At 42.9% G+C, this 11,938-nt stretch overlaps 1 long non-coding RNA gene across 1 annotated transcript; it reads left to right on the top strand.

Annotated features, from left to right (window-relative positions):
* The first annotated feature begins 9,801 nt into the window (after positions 1–9,801).
* LOC106817708 lies at positions 9,802–11,797 on the top strand. Its single transcript, XR_001395094.1, has 3 exons — positions 9,802–9,908; positions 11,150–11,218; positions 11,752–11,797. It is a non-coding gene; the product is annotated as an uncharacterized LOC106817708 (long non-coding RNA).
* The last annotated feature ends 141 nt before the right edge of the window (positions 11,798–11,938 follow it).

Below are 11,938 nucleotides of genomic sequence, written 5' to 3'. Positions count from 1 at the left end.
TTTATTATCGGTGGAGCCTATACCTAGCATAGCAAAGCGCACACTAAACGCACGCACGAACGCACCACGAACGCCACGACAGCGTACCGGCACGCCGCGCCACACGCCACACACGCAAAAACATTGCCGGCTGCGGTGTATAAACAGCCCAATCAGCTGTCCGCGCCACAGCCTGTGAGTGGCGAAATTTAGACAAACCCCATGTGTGTGCTATGTGTGTGGGTGTGGTGCGTGTGTGCGTGTGTGCGTTGTGTGCGTGTGTTGGTGGTGCGTGCTATTCGTGTGTGCGTTCGTTGTGTATGTATGTATGGCGTGTGTGGGTGTCACTCTGTGGTTTATGTGTGTGTTGTAACATTGCTCGTAATGTGTGTGTGTAAATGGTATGTGTGTGCAGTGAGTAGTGCGCGTTGTGATTGTGCCTGACGCATGCCTCGTGTGTGTTGTGATGCGGCGACGGGGTGCGTACTTGCTGCGCGCGCGTGTGTGCAAATATTTTTTGCACACCGAGGTGTTAACCCTGCCCGCCGCCGTCCACTGACTTTTCAAGACATTGATATAATCTTCAAAACTACTCAATGCATTTTTTGCTTTTTTTTAAGAATTTGGACTTTTAATGCATGCTTCGTCCAGAATGATATTTTCGAAAAATAATATCTAATAGTGAATTGTACTATGAAATCACCCCATTTTCCTTTGTTTTAAAATTTTATGTAATTTTAAGGCTAACACTTTTGATTTTTATCATATTTAGAATACAATTTTTGTAAACAAAGTATTGATATATTGACTTCGAGTTACATATCAGTATTTACTGTAAATTAGATCCTCAACTAAAAGTGAAGAGATAAATGGTCTTAAACCGCCAATCCCTCAAATCAGACCCATTCAAACGCACGCCTGGAGAGGCGGGTAATAGCAGTGTATAAAAATTTTCAACGCGTTCTATTAGAGCATGCATGAACGATTTTTTCAATTCCACTGTCGACCTATATAACAAGTAGATAAAAACAAAGAACTGAGCCATGCTTCTTATAGTGGATTGGGAGCTTTTTCTGGAAGAGATACGAGGAGTAAAGCAACAAACTAACGAACTAACTGAAACTACGAATTAACTAAGTAAGAATCGAAGAGGTGCTTTAGAACAATAGTTCAAATAAAATAAGAGCAAAGCGCTACTTACTATTACGGAAAAAGGTTGAGGACACACAAAATAATCGTTTAAAAATTATGACAGACTTTAAAGTAATGGAGATAAAAATAAGGGAACCAGTTAACTTGGCGGGTAGAGGGCTAAAATTGGAAAAATATGATGTTTTGACAAAAGCAATTGTTTGCAAATATTTCAATAAGTATTTCAGCAAGTGTGGCATCAACTTGTTGTGAACGATCTACCACAAACAGGAAGACGTATAATGAGATTGTCTTCAAAATTATTATTAGAGGACAAGGCGTAGTAGAAATTCATTTGAATTTGACAACGGTGGGAGCAGGAATATGTACCGGGTGGTGAAACATTATACAGGTAGAGGTCTAGTGGTTTTAGCATAATGATTCCCGCAAAATTGTATAAAGTTAGATCAACACGTTATTTGCCTCCAGCTCTTACACATGTAATAATGTCATTCATCCAGAGGAAATCGCTCTGCATTGACGATGAGGCGCAAGGGTCATTCCGATACGATAAAAAAGAATAGCAAAACAGAACCCGGAAACTATAGGCTGTGTAATTTTAAGTTGTCAGTCCAAGTTTTTGCGAGCGAATAGCCTATAGTCATAACCAGCGTAGAGAATAATTTAATAGAAATTCCTTTACTGTACGAGTTCCAATCTAGGCCGCTATTAAAAATTTCTCAACTGACATCAGTTTATCCATCTAACTGGATTTATTCGTAATGGTCGGCAAAGGAAATCTAACTGGTATGGTTTATTAGATTCTTGCAAAAAGCTTTTTGATACCGTTGACTAAAATTCTACTTGCAAGCTAAAATTATGGGATGGATATTAGGACTGTGAGATGGTTCAGGTGCTTATCTCTCTGGTAGAAACACATAATGACGTAGGGAGGTACCTTCTCTATAAGGTACCTTCTCTCATAGGACCTATTGCATGTGGAGAAATACGCACACGTTCACAGGGCTTGATTTTTGGGGTCCTCTTGTGTGTATTTCTGATTTGTTAATGTATGGCAGGAGTTACGTTCAAGCTTTCTATTATGGTTGAGATTCCGCCTTAGTAGTTTCCAGGGAAGTAGGTACAGGCTATCTAGGAAGACATTAGTAGGGAATTGCAATTAGCATTAATAATGGAGACGGCTCACATGATCAATAATTTATGCTTGCATCTTGGAAAACAGAAAGTTCTTATTTTTGGAACTAAAACCAAAACTCAGAGGATAAATCAAACTGCGACATCAGATGTAATTAGGAAGGGTGGTGGCAATTGGACGTAAAAAATTAGCAGTTAAGTAGTCTTAGGATTAGCTTGGAAGACTTCCATAGTTGGATGAGGTAACGGAATTAAGGTTGTAAAAAAAGGTTAAAATGATTGAACATTTCTTTCCAGAAGCAAAGTATTAAACCACGCATTGTAAAGATTATGACTCTGCCCATATTCAATGTTCATTTTGACTATGCCAAGCAGTATATGGTACAGCAGCTTCATGAAAGCGGCACAAGGCTAGCTGCCAGATGTGTCAAATAAAGCCATTAGATGTGTTCTCCACTAGTACTTAGAGCACACATAGGCTGCTAGAGAGTTCAAGGCTGGCTGTAAAATTGAGTTACTGTAGAGTTCAGGGTAATGCACTTGAAGGTCAATAGGGTTTTTTAATTTACATATCTTATATAAATAACAGTATATGACAGAGGTTCATGTTGAAGTCAGAGTCATAGTTTACAAATACAAGGAAAGCGTGAGATGTCCTATTTTGTAAACCGAGGGTGGGACAGCAGTTGGGAAAAACTCTTTTACTTATTACTGCAATGAAGCTTTAGAACTCTCTACCACAGAGTTAGTACAAGTTCTGTTTATTCTAGTTGTAAGGTATAATGTTTAAGAAATGTTTGATATAGAGTATTAGTCGCTGTAATTGTTAGATTCAGGATAGCAAATCAAGCCGACACAGATATATAAGTGGTGCTGTCACTGCTTTTTTGTGTATATATCTTGGTTAGTTATCCAATTTGTTATGAATTCAGAATTTCATGTAAAGTACTGCTATGTATTGTATATGTGGATATTGCCTAAATAATAATAAAATACAAACAATACTATAAGGGGGAACGGGGGGGGGGGTACATTCCCACTTTCCCAGCAAAAAACACCCCATATCCCAGTTCCCAGTAAAATAAAATCCCAATTCCCAGTTCCCAGGAAATTATCTAGACATTTTCGTGCATCGTACGGCGTGAGGCCGGGAGGCGGCGCATGCAGACGCAAACAAACTATGACGTCAAGTGTACAGACCTGACGAGGAGCGGGGGGAGTGCCATGGCGCTCAAGCAACTTCCCCCGTGTTTCGAAAAAGGACGTTATAATTAGTTAAAGCATAGACTAACGGATACCGGACCGTAACGAATAACGGATAAAACCTAAAGGCCGGCCCACACCAGCCAATTTATCACGCGATTTGATAGGCCCGATAAAAATCGGTTCATTTGTAGACGATTTTACTTACGATTATTTTTATCGGGTGATCGTTCCAAATCAAACATGTTTGATTTTGAACCGATTATTTTGAAGCGATTTTTTGAACAGCCAATAGCTGAACGTGCCCGTGTCACATGACATTCAAAATGGCGCCTACCATCAACAAAATAACCAATTTTATCGTAGGTGTGCGGATGTTTATCGGAAGGCATCGCGCTGAGCCGATTTTACAAACGATGAAGAGATTTTTTAATCGGACCGATTTCTGGGTAGATGTGCGGCGTTCATAACGGATAACGGATCCGTTAGTCTGTGGTTGAAGCATCGGCGCTTAAACATGAAAGCGCTATGGCGAGCCGGAAATTTCTGCTTGTTTCGAAAATGCGCCACTAGATGGCGGGGTACGTACCGGAAGAAATGACGCGTATATGTAGAAATTGAAATCCTGACGAATTGACACAATTTGCCCAGATCCCAGACAATTTTAGGGGGTTTTCCCCACGTCACGGTGGACTTCTGTTCCCGAATCACGGAAAATTTATCTGACATTTCCCAGTTCCCAGGAAATTAAAATGGCCAATCCCGCGTCACGAAAATACCCGTTCCCCTCTAATATTATTCTACGACTAGTATCTAACCCGTACACCGTACAGACTGCATGACTAACATTAATGAAAGAGTATAAAGCCGTAGGTTACCCGTGAAGTATTCAGATCTATCGTGTCTGACGATCGTGCTATTCACTGTCTAAAAATAAAGTACTACTAAACAGAAACGACGTAAAATGCAAAGAAGGTAGAGGAAGAGGAAGAGAAGGTACGTAGAGGAGGATAGGAGAGAAGGTAGAGGCAGTATAGGACTAGGACTGTAGATTGGCCGGCGTGCTTTGTGTATACGTGGTTATGTGACCAGAGTTGTGTATACATTCCGATAGGGGTCGCTCGCTCTCTCGGTTCGCTGGTGTGTAAAGGTAATAAACCGTGTTCCATTCTTGTCATAACAAAGTACTGTTATAGACTATATATATGAAGTAACAAAACTTACATCGTGTCAGAAGTGGGATCGGAAGGAAGGACGGACGCGGAGAGTGACATTTGATCATAAAGCGTGAGATGCTAACGTCGTAAATTGATGATTGATCATAGAGCCGGTGAGCTCACGTGTAATCTGAAAAAATCCAACATGGTGGAAAGGGGACTACGAACTCGCAGCTGGGGCCTGCATACCTCCCAAATCCCATTGGTTGATACAAATCACGTGCCTGAAACTCGTGTTTTAATAAAACTTTTATGGTGCATTGTGACCCTAACCCTAACCCTAACCCTAATCCGGCCTAACCCTAACACTACTTAAAATGTAATTACAAAAATTAACTACATTTGTATCAACCAATGGGAGTTGGGAAGTATGCAGGCCCTAGCTGCGAGTGAACCAAGAAAGCCAGAACCCCTGAGTTTCGGAACAAATGCCGCGGAAAGTTGGCGAGTATTTGAACGCGAGTATGACATTTATGTCCCATGTGCGTTTAGTGGAAAATCCGCTAAAGTGAAAGCATATATGCTATTGAACTTTGCGGGACCGGAGGCAATCGAGAGAGAACGTTCGTTTGTCTATGAACCGGAACGTACAGACCCGGTAAATCCGAAAGCGGTAATACCGGCGAAATCAAGGGAAAATCCCGAGTGCCTGAAACGTAAATTCAGACAAATTTGTAACCCGAGGAGTAATGTGATATTGGAGAGGTTTAAATTTAACTCCCGAGTACAACAACAAGCTGAAACTATACAAACTTTTGCAGCAGATTTGCGCAATAAAGCAAGCACCTGTGAGTATGGGCAACTGTGTGATCAGCTGATTAGAGACAGAATTGTAATAGGAATCACAGCTGACGGTGTTCGGAAAATACTGTTGAGAGAAAGTGAACTCACACTGGATAAGGCCATACATACGTGTCAGATACACGAACTATCAGAACAAGATGCTAAGTTTATGCAAAATAAACTTAATTGTGATGTTGTCAGAGAACAGCGTACAGCACAGTGGAAAAGAAGACCACAAGCTAACGCATGGCCCAAGCAACCACAAACACACAACGGATACAAGCTATGTGGTTGTTGTGGTCGTAAGCATGACAAAGCTCGTGAGGCATGTCTAGCCTACAAGAAACAGTGTGTTTACGTGCAAAAAGTGGAACCATTTTGCTCAGATGTGCGGAATACCTCAGGAAGAACGCAGTCACACTCACAGCAAGTCAGTACATGAGTTAGGTATTGTAACAGTAGATTCTGTAGAAGAGGGGTTGTCGACGTTTACGATAGAGTTAGTAACGGGTTTGAACGATAACTCCAAAGACGACATTCACACTGAGTTGGAACTTAACGGAACCAAGACAACTTTGAAAGTCGACACAGGAGCTAAGTGTAACATCATGAGCTACAATACACTACGACAGTTACATGTACAACAGCTGCTAAGTACAGCTAAGAAAGTGAAGCTGATAGGATTTGGCGGTCACACTGTCACATCGATGGGAGTTGTAAACCTGTCGTATTTATACGACAAACAGAGTCATTCGCTTGTGTTTCATGTGGTAGACCACAATGCAAGGACACTGCTTGGACTCAAGGACAGCCTTCGTCTGGGATTAATCACATTGAGTGCAGACGTATATGAAGTCGTGTCAGAACAACAGACATTAGTTACAAGTGATGAACATGCATTACCAGCGGGTATATTGGATGAGTACAAGGACCTGTTTGATAACACCAGGGAAACTGCCAACACGGTACAAAATAACGGTTGATCCAGAAGTCACATCGATAATCCGGGCGGTAAGAAAAGTGCCAGTTGCTGTGAAGATAAGCTGAAAGAGGAGCTTGACAACATGGTTGCTAAGGGTATTATAGCACCAGTTACGGAACCTACAGATTGCGTATCTGCTTTAGTGGTGACTACAAAAAAGAACTCTGATAAACTGCGCATTTGCTTAGATCCCGGTGATCTTAATAAAGCAATCAAGAGACCTCGATATCTTTTGCGTACTATTGAGGAGGCAGTGTCAAACATTACCAACGCAAAATACTTTACAGTGGTGGATGCCAAACAAGCGTTCTACCATATTCCATTAAAGGAGAAGTTGTCATATCTGACATGCTTTGAAACACCGTATGGTCGTTACAGATACTGTCGCATGCCAATGGGAATCAGTTCAGCATCAGAAGTCTACCAGTCTGCAATAAAACATTTGCTAGCTGGATATCCATGTTTGGTGATGGTGGATGACATTCTGGTGTATGTAGCCACGGAATTGGAGCATGATGACAACCTCAAGAAAGTGTTAGAGCGTCTCCGAGAAATCAACTTAAAGTTGAGTGTGCGCAAATGTCAGTACAAGCTGCAAGAAGTACCATACATTGGACATGTACTGTCCAAGGACGGACTAAACCCAGACCCAGAAAAGGTCCGAGCAATCAGTGAAATGCCGACACCACAAGATGCGACTGACCTGCTTCGTTTTCTTGGAATGGTGAAATATCTCGCCAAGTTTGTGCCTAACCTCAGTGAAAAGGCAGCGCCGCTGAATGAACTGCTAAGAAAAGACAATGAATGGAAATGGGATATATCCCAGCAGCAGGCGTTCAACGAGATAAAGCAGAGTATTGCACAAGTGACAAATTTGGCGTATTTTGACGTCAAGAGAGGCGTAACACTCACATGTGACGCATCACAGAGTGGTCTTGGAGCAGCATGCCTACAAGATGGAAACCCAGTCGTGTACGCATCGCGTGCCCTAACACAAGCTGAAACAAGATACGCGCAAATAAAAAAAAGAACTACTCGCGGTGGTCTTCGCGTGCACAAGATTTCGTGATTACGTGTTTGGCAAGAAGGTGACGATTGAAACAGACCATCAGCCATTAGTATCAATAGTGAAGAAACCACTATCTGCAGCTCCAGCAAGATTGCAACGCTTGCTGTTGAGGCTGCAAAGCTACAGTTTTAACCTGGTATATAAGAACGGTAGTGATCTCTACCTAGCAGATACATTGTCGAGGGCATACTTGCCAATCAAGGACAGTGATATAGATCTAGAGAGCACACAGGACTATGAAATACTGTCAGTGTTGCCGATCAGAAGCTGGAGGAGCTAAAGGAAGCTACTTCCAACGACGTCACACTCAAAAAAGTTTACAGAGCCATTGTCATGGGTTGATCGAAAAGTAAACCTGAGCTCAAACCATTCTATCCATTTCGTGATGAACTGATTGAAGACGAGGGTGTGATACTAAAAAGTCAGAAAATAGTGGTACCAAAAGCACTGCAGCGTGAATACGCTAACTTAGTACATAGTGGTCGTTTGGGGGCAGAAGCCACCAAGCGTCGTGCAAGAGACATCAGGTACTGGCCAAGCATGTGTCGAGACATAGATGACATAATAGGCCAGAGCAACATATGCCATAGTACAAAATCGCACCAGTTGAGAGAACCACTACTACCATATCCAGTGCCAAGCAGACCATGGGCAATAGTCGGAACGGATCTATTTGAGTGCCATGGCATGATATATCTTGTCACAGTAGACTCGTACTCTGGATGGTTTGAACTGAACACAGTTAAGGACACATCGACTAAAACAGTAGTGCAGAAACTCAAATTGCATTTCTCCAGGTTTGGTATTCCAGACATGCTGATCTCCGATAGTGGATCACAGTTCACATCGAGAGAATTTAAGGAATTTGCAGTAGCATGGGGACTCCATCATACAATGAGCAGTCCACATTTCCACAGTAGCAACGGACTGGCGGAGAAAGCTGTTCAATCTGCTAGCTGCTACTTGAGAAATCGTTCAGAGACGGCACGGATCCTTACCTGAACATTCTGAATTGGCGCAATACGCCAAGAGACAACACATTGGGATCGCCAGCGCAACGGAATTTGTCGCGTCGAACAACCACAACAATTCCTACGGCTGAAGCTCTGTTAAAACCAGAGATATTGGACCCTGAGCGGATCCAACACCAACTGTCAGAGAAAAGACAGCAGCAGAAGAAGAATATTGACAAGTCATCTAAACCACTCATACCTTTGCATACAGGGGACACTGTTCGTATGCAAACAACGAAAGGGAATGACAAACTAGGTAACGTTGTCAAATTGGCGGACGAGCCAAGATCATACATTGTCAAATCTACAGAAGGGAGAGAATACAGAAGAAACCGGCGCCATCTGCTTAAGGTGCCAGCTGTTTCAGCAACACCAAATGCTGACATGCTTTCCACTTTAACAACCGTGAGTGCACCAACAGGTACAACCAACTCAACGGAAGCTAGGTATGTCTACCCGGAGACAATCGCAGAAGGCAGTCCAAAACCTGTGCCAGATCCCGGAGGCATTCCCAGAACAACGAGATGTGGGAGGATGATCAATCTTCCAGTACGATACGTAGTAAAGATCGCGTTGCGAGTGTAATAATGTAAACAATCGTGAGAAACGAATAATTGTGCTAAAGATAATTGACATTTGTGTAATGGTCATTTACATAATCCAGAAAGTTGTGTTAACATTTGTGAAAGATTTTCTGTTAATCTGTGGTGTTAAGACACAGAAGCAACTTGTGTTAGATTTCACTAGAGAATGTGCCAGTCGTGTGAGAGCGATTTATTTCTTTATAGTTCCGACATAGCTATCCTATAGTAGAAACTTATTTTGTTGTATTCTATATAATTTGTACAAGAGTACTATTGTTCTACAAAGGGAAGGATGTAGATTGGCCGGCGTGCTTTGTGTATACGTGGCTATGTGACCAGAGTTGTGTATGCATCCCGATAGGGGTCGCTTGCTCTCTCGGCTCGCTGGTGTGTGAAGTTAATAAACCGTGATCCAGTCTTGTCATAACAAAGTACTGTTATTATTATAGACTATATTTATGAAGTAACAAAACATAACAGAAGTACAGGAGGTAGAGGAGGTAGGAGAGAAGGTAGAGGAGGTAGGAGAGAAGGTAGAGGAGGTAGGAGAGAAGGTAGAGGAGGTAGGAGAGAAGGTAGAGGCAGTATAGGACTAGGAGAGAAGTACAGGAGGTAGAGGAAGATAGAAGAAGAGGGAGAGGAGGATGGGAGATGAGATATTATATTTCTGGGTGTATTCAGGTGGTGGGTCGTGGATCGTATGGTACAGTGAAGAGGGCGCTATGGAGAGACCGACCGGTGGCCGTGAAACTGATAGAGAGCGAGTCGGAGCAAAAAGCATTCCAACGGGAGGTATGTTCTTGTGTTGTCGTCGTCGTCGTAAATAATAATGATAATAATAATCATTATTATACTGTTATATTTTATATCTATATTAATTGTTGTATGTAATAATAATAATAATAATAATCATAATAATAATAGTAATCTATATAATAATTTGAGTAGTGTCATTCTGTTTGTTCCTGCATAACTTCTAGGCGCGTGCACGAATCCGGCTGAAATTTCTACGCATCAGGTTCGATTCTAACACTTTGCTTTTTGTTATTTATTGGGTTAAATGTTTAAAAAAACATATTTAGAAAATCAAATGGAAAATCTTCCTGGAAAACATGCACGATTCAGTTCACTTCAGCTAGGTGCGCTGGCTGTAGACTTACAAACACGCAACCACAGGCTAAGGGATACAGTAGTACAAAACTGACTGGCCAAAGAAAAATAATCGTATTAAACGGGTTCCGTATATTATATTAGCCTTAATTTGAAGAGAAAAACAATGGATTAGAAGGTGTGTACAAAGTGTTTTATATAGAAATGAAAATACCGGGACAGAAAATTTCATGTTAGTAACAGGATCCTTGTACGATTGTCTTCGTATCAAGTCAATATTTTACTAAAAGATTACTATGAATCGGGCCGGGATTTAGAGAAATCATCGTAGTCTCATCAGCGTAACGAGCGAATATGGTCGCCGGAGGCCGGAGGCGGCCAATTCGCGAGTAATAATAATATTAATGATGAAAATAAAGTTTATCTCAGTTAGATCCAAAACTGACGTGTCTTGTAAGTATTTATAAATTATTATAATTAATTATGGATCTAACTGAGATAAACTTTTATTTCCATGTGAACTATAGAGATCCGATGAAATTATTCAATCAATAATAATGATGATGATGTATATAATGGGGAGGGGGAGGGGTTGGCTAGCAGGTCATTAAACCATCTCTTCCACGATTCGTTTTCTCACTGGACGGTCAATTTCATTTTTTCCCCTCTCTCGATCACTCTCTTTCTCTTTTTGGCTCTCTCTGTCTCTCCCTCTCTATTCCCCCCGCTCTCCCACCCTTACTCTATCGTTGTATTTGTAGGTGAGGCAGTTCTCTCCCTCTCCCCCTCCCTCTCTCTCCCTCTCTCCCGCTCCCTCCCGCTCTCCCCCTCCCTCTCCCTCTCTCCCGCTTCTCTCCCGCTCCCTCCCGCTCTCTCCCGCTCTCCCCCGCTCTCCCACCTTCACTCTATCGTTGTATTTGTAGGTGAGGCAGCTCTCGCGCGTCCGTCATCCTAACATAGTACAGCTGTACGGAGCCTGCACCCAGCAACAAGTGAGTGACCTTTGTATGACCTCTGCACGACCCCCACATAACCTCGGCGAGAATAGACTGGTTACCTGTCCTTGCCTTTTTTTGCTGCTCGGCGCATGCGGTTATTGTAACTCGTTTGTTACATCGGGGTGTAAATAATTTATGCGGGCGCGTGCGGTCGTGAGTTAGGGCAGGAATAGACTGGTTACCTCAACCTGTGCATGGGTGTAGAAGGTGGGTGAGGAGGGAGGAGGTGGATGGGTGCAGAGGGAGGGGGTGAGGAGATGCGGACGTAGGAGTCGTTGTTCATTGAGGGTGGGTGTGGAGGGAGGGGTGTGGAAGGTGGGTATGGAAGGTGGGCGGTTGGGATGAGAAGGGGCTGACATGTGGAGAGAGGGGGAAAGGTGGCGGGAGACGGTGGGCAGTCCTCATTAATGTGGGAGGGGTGGGTGGATGCAGAGGGAGGGGGTAGGTGGGTGGTTAGACAGGGAGAAGGGGAGAGGGTTGACATGTGGTGGGCAGCCCTCATTGATGCGTGGCTTCCTTCCTTGCAGGTGTGTCTAGTGATGGAATATGCAGAGGGAGGATCCTTGTACAATGGTAAGTACGGAGAGAGCGAGGGGGAGAGAGAGAGAGAGAGCGAGAGAGCGTGCGCGCGAGAGAGAGAAAGAGAGAGCGCGAGAGAGAGAGAGAGCGAGGGGGGGAGAGAAACAGAGAGCGAGAGAGCGTGCGCGCGAGAGA

This window comes from Priapulus caudatus, unplaced genomic scaffold (genome assembly GCF_000485595.1).
Source record: "Priapulus caudatus unplaced genomic scaffold, Priapulus_caudatus-5.0.1 Scaffold1834, whole genome shotgun sequence".
NCBI lineage: Eukaryota > Metazoa > Priapulida > Priapulimorpha > Priapulimorphida > Priapulidae > Priapulus > Priapulus caudatus.
Note: the sequence above shows the minus strand (reverse complement) of the source record. Positions and strands in the feature narration are given on the sequence as shown.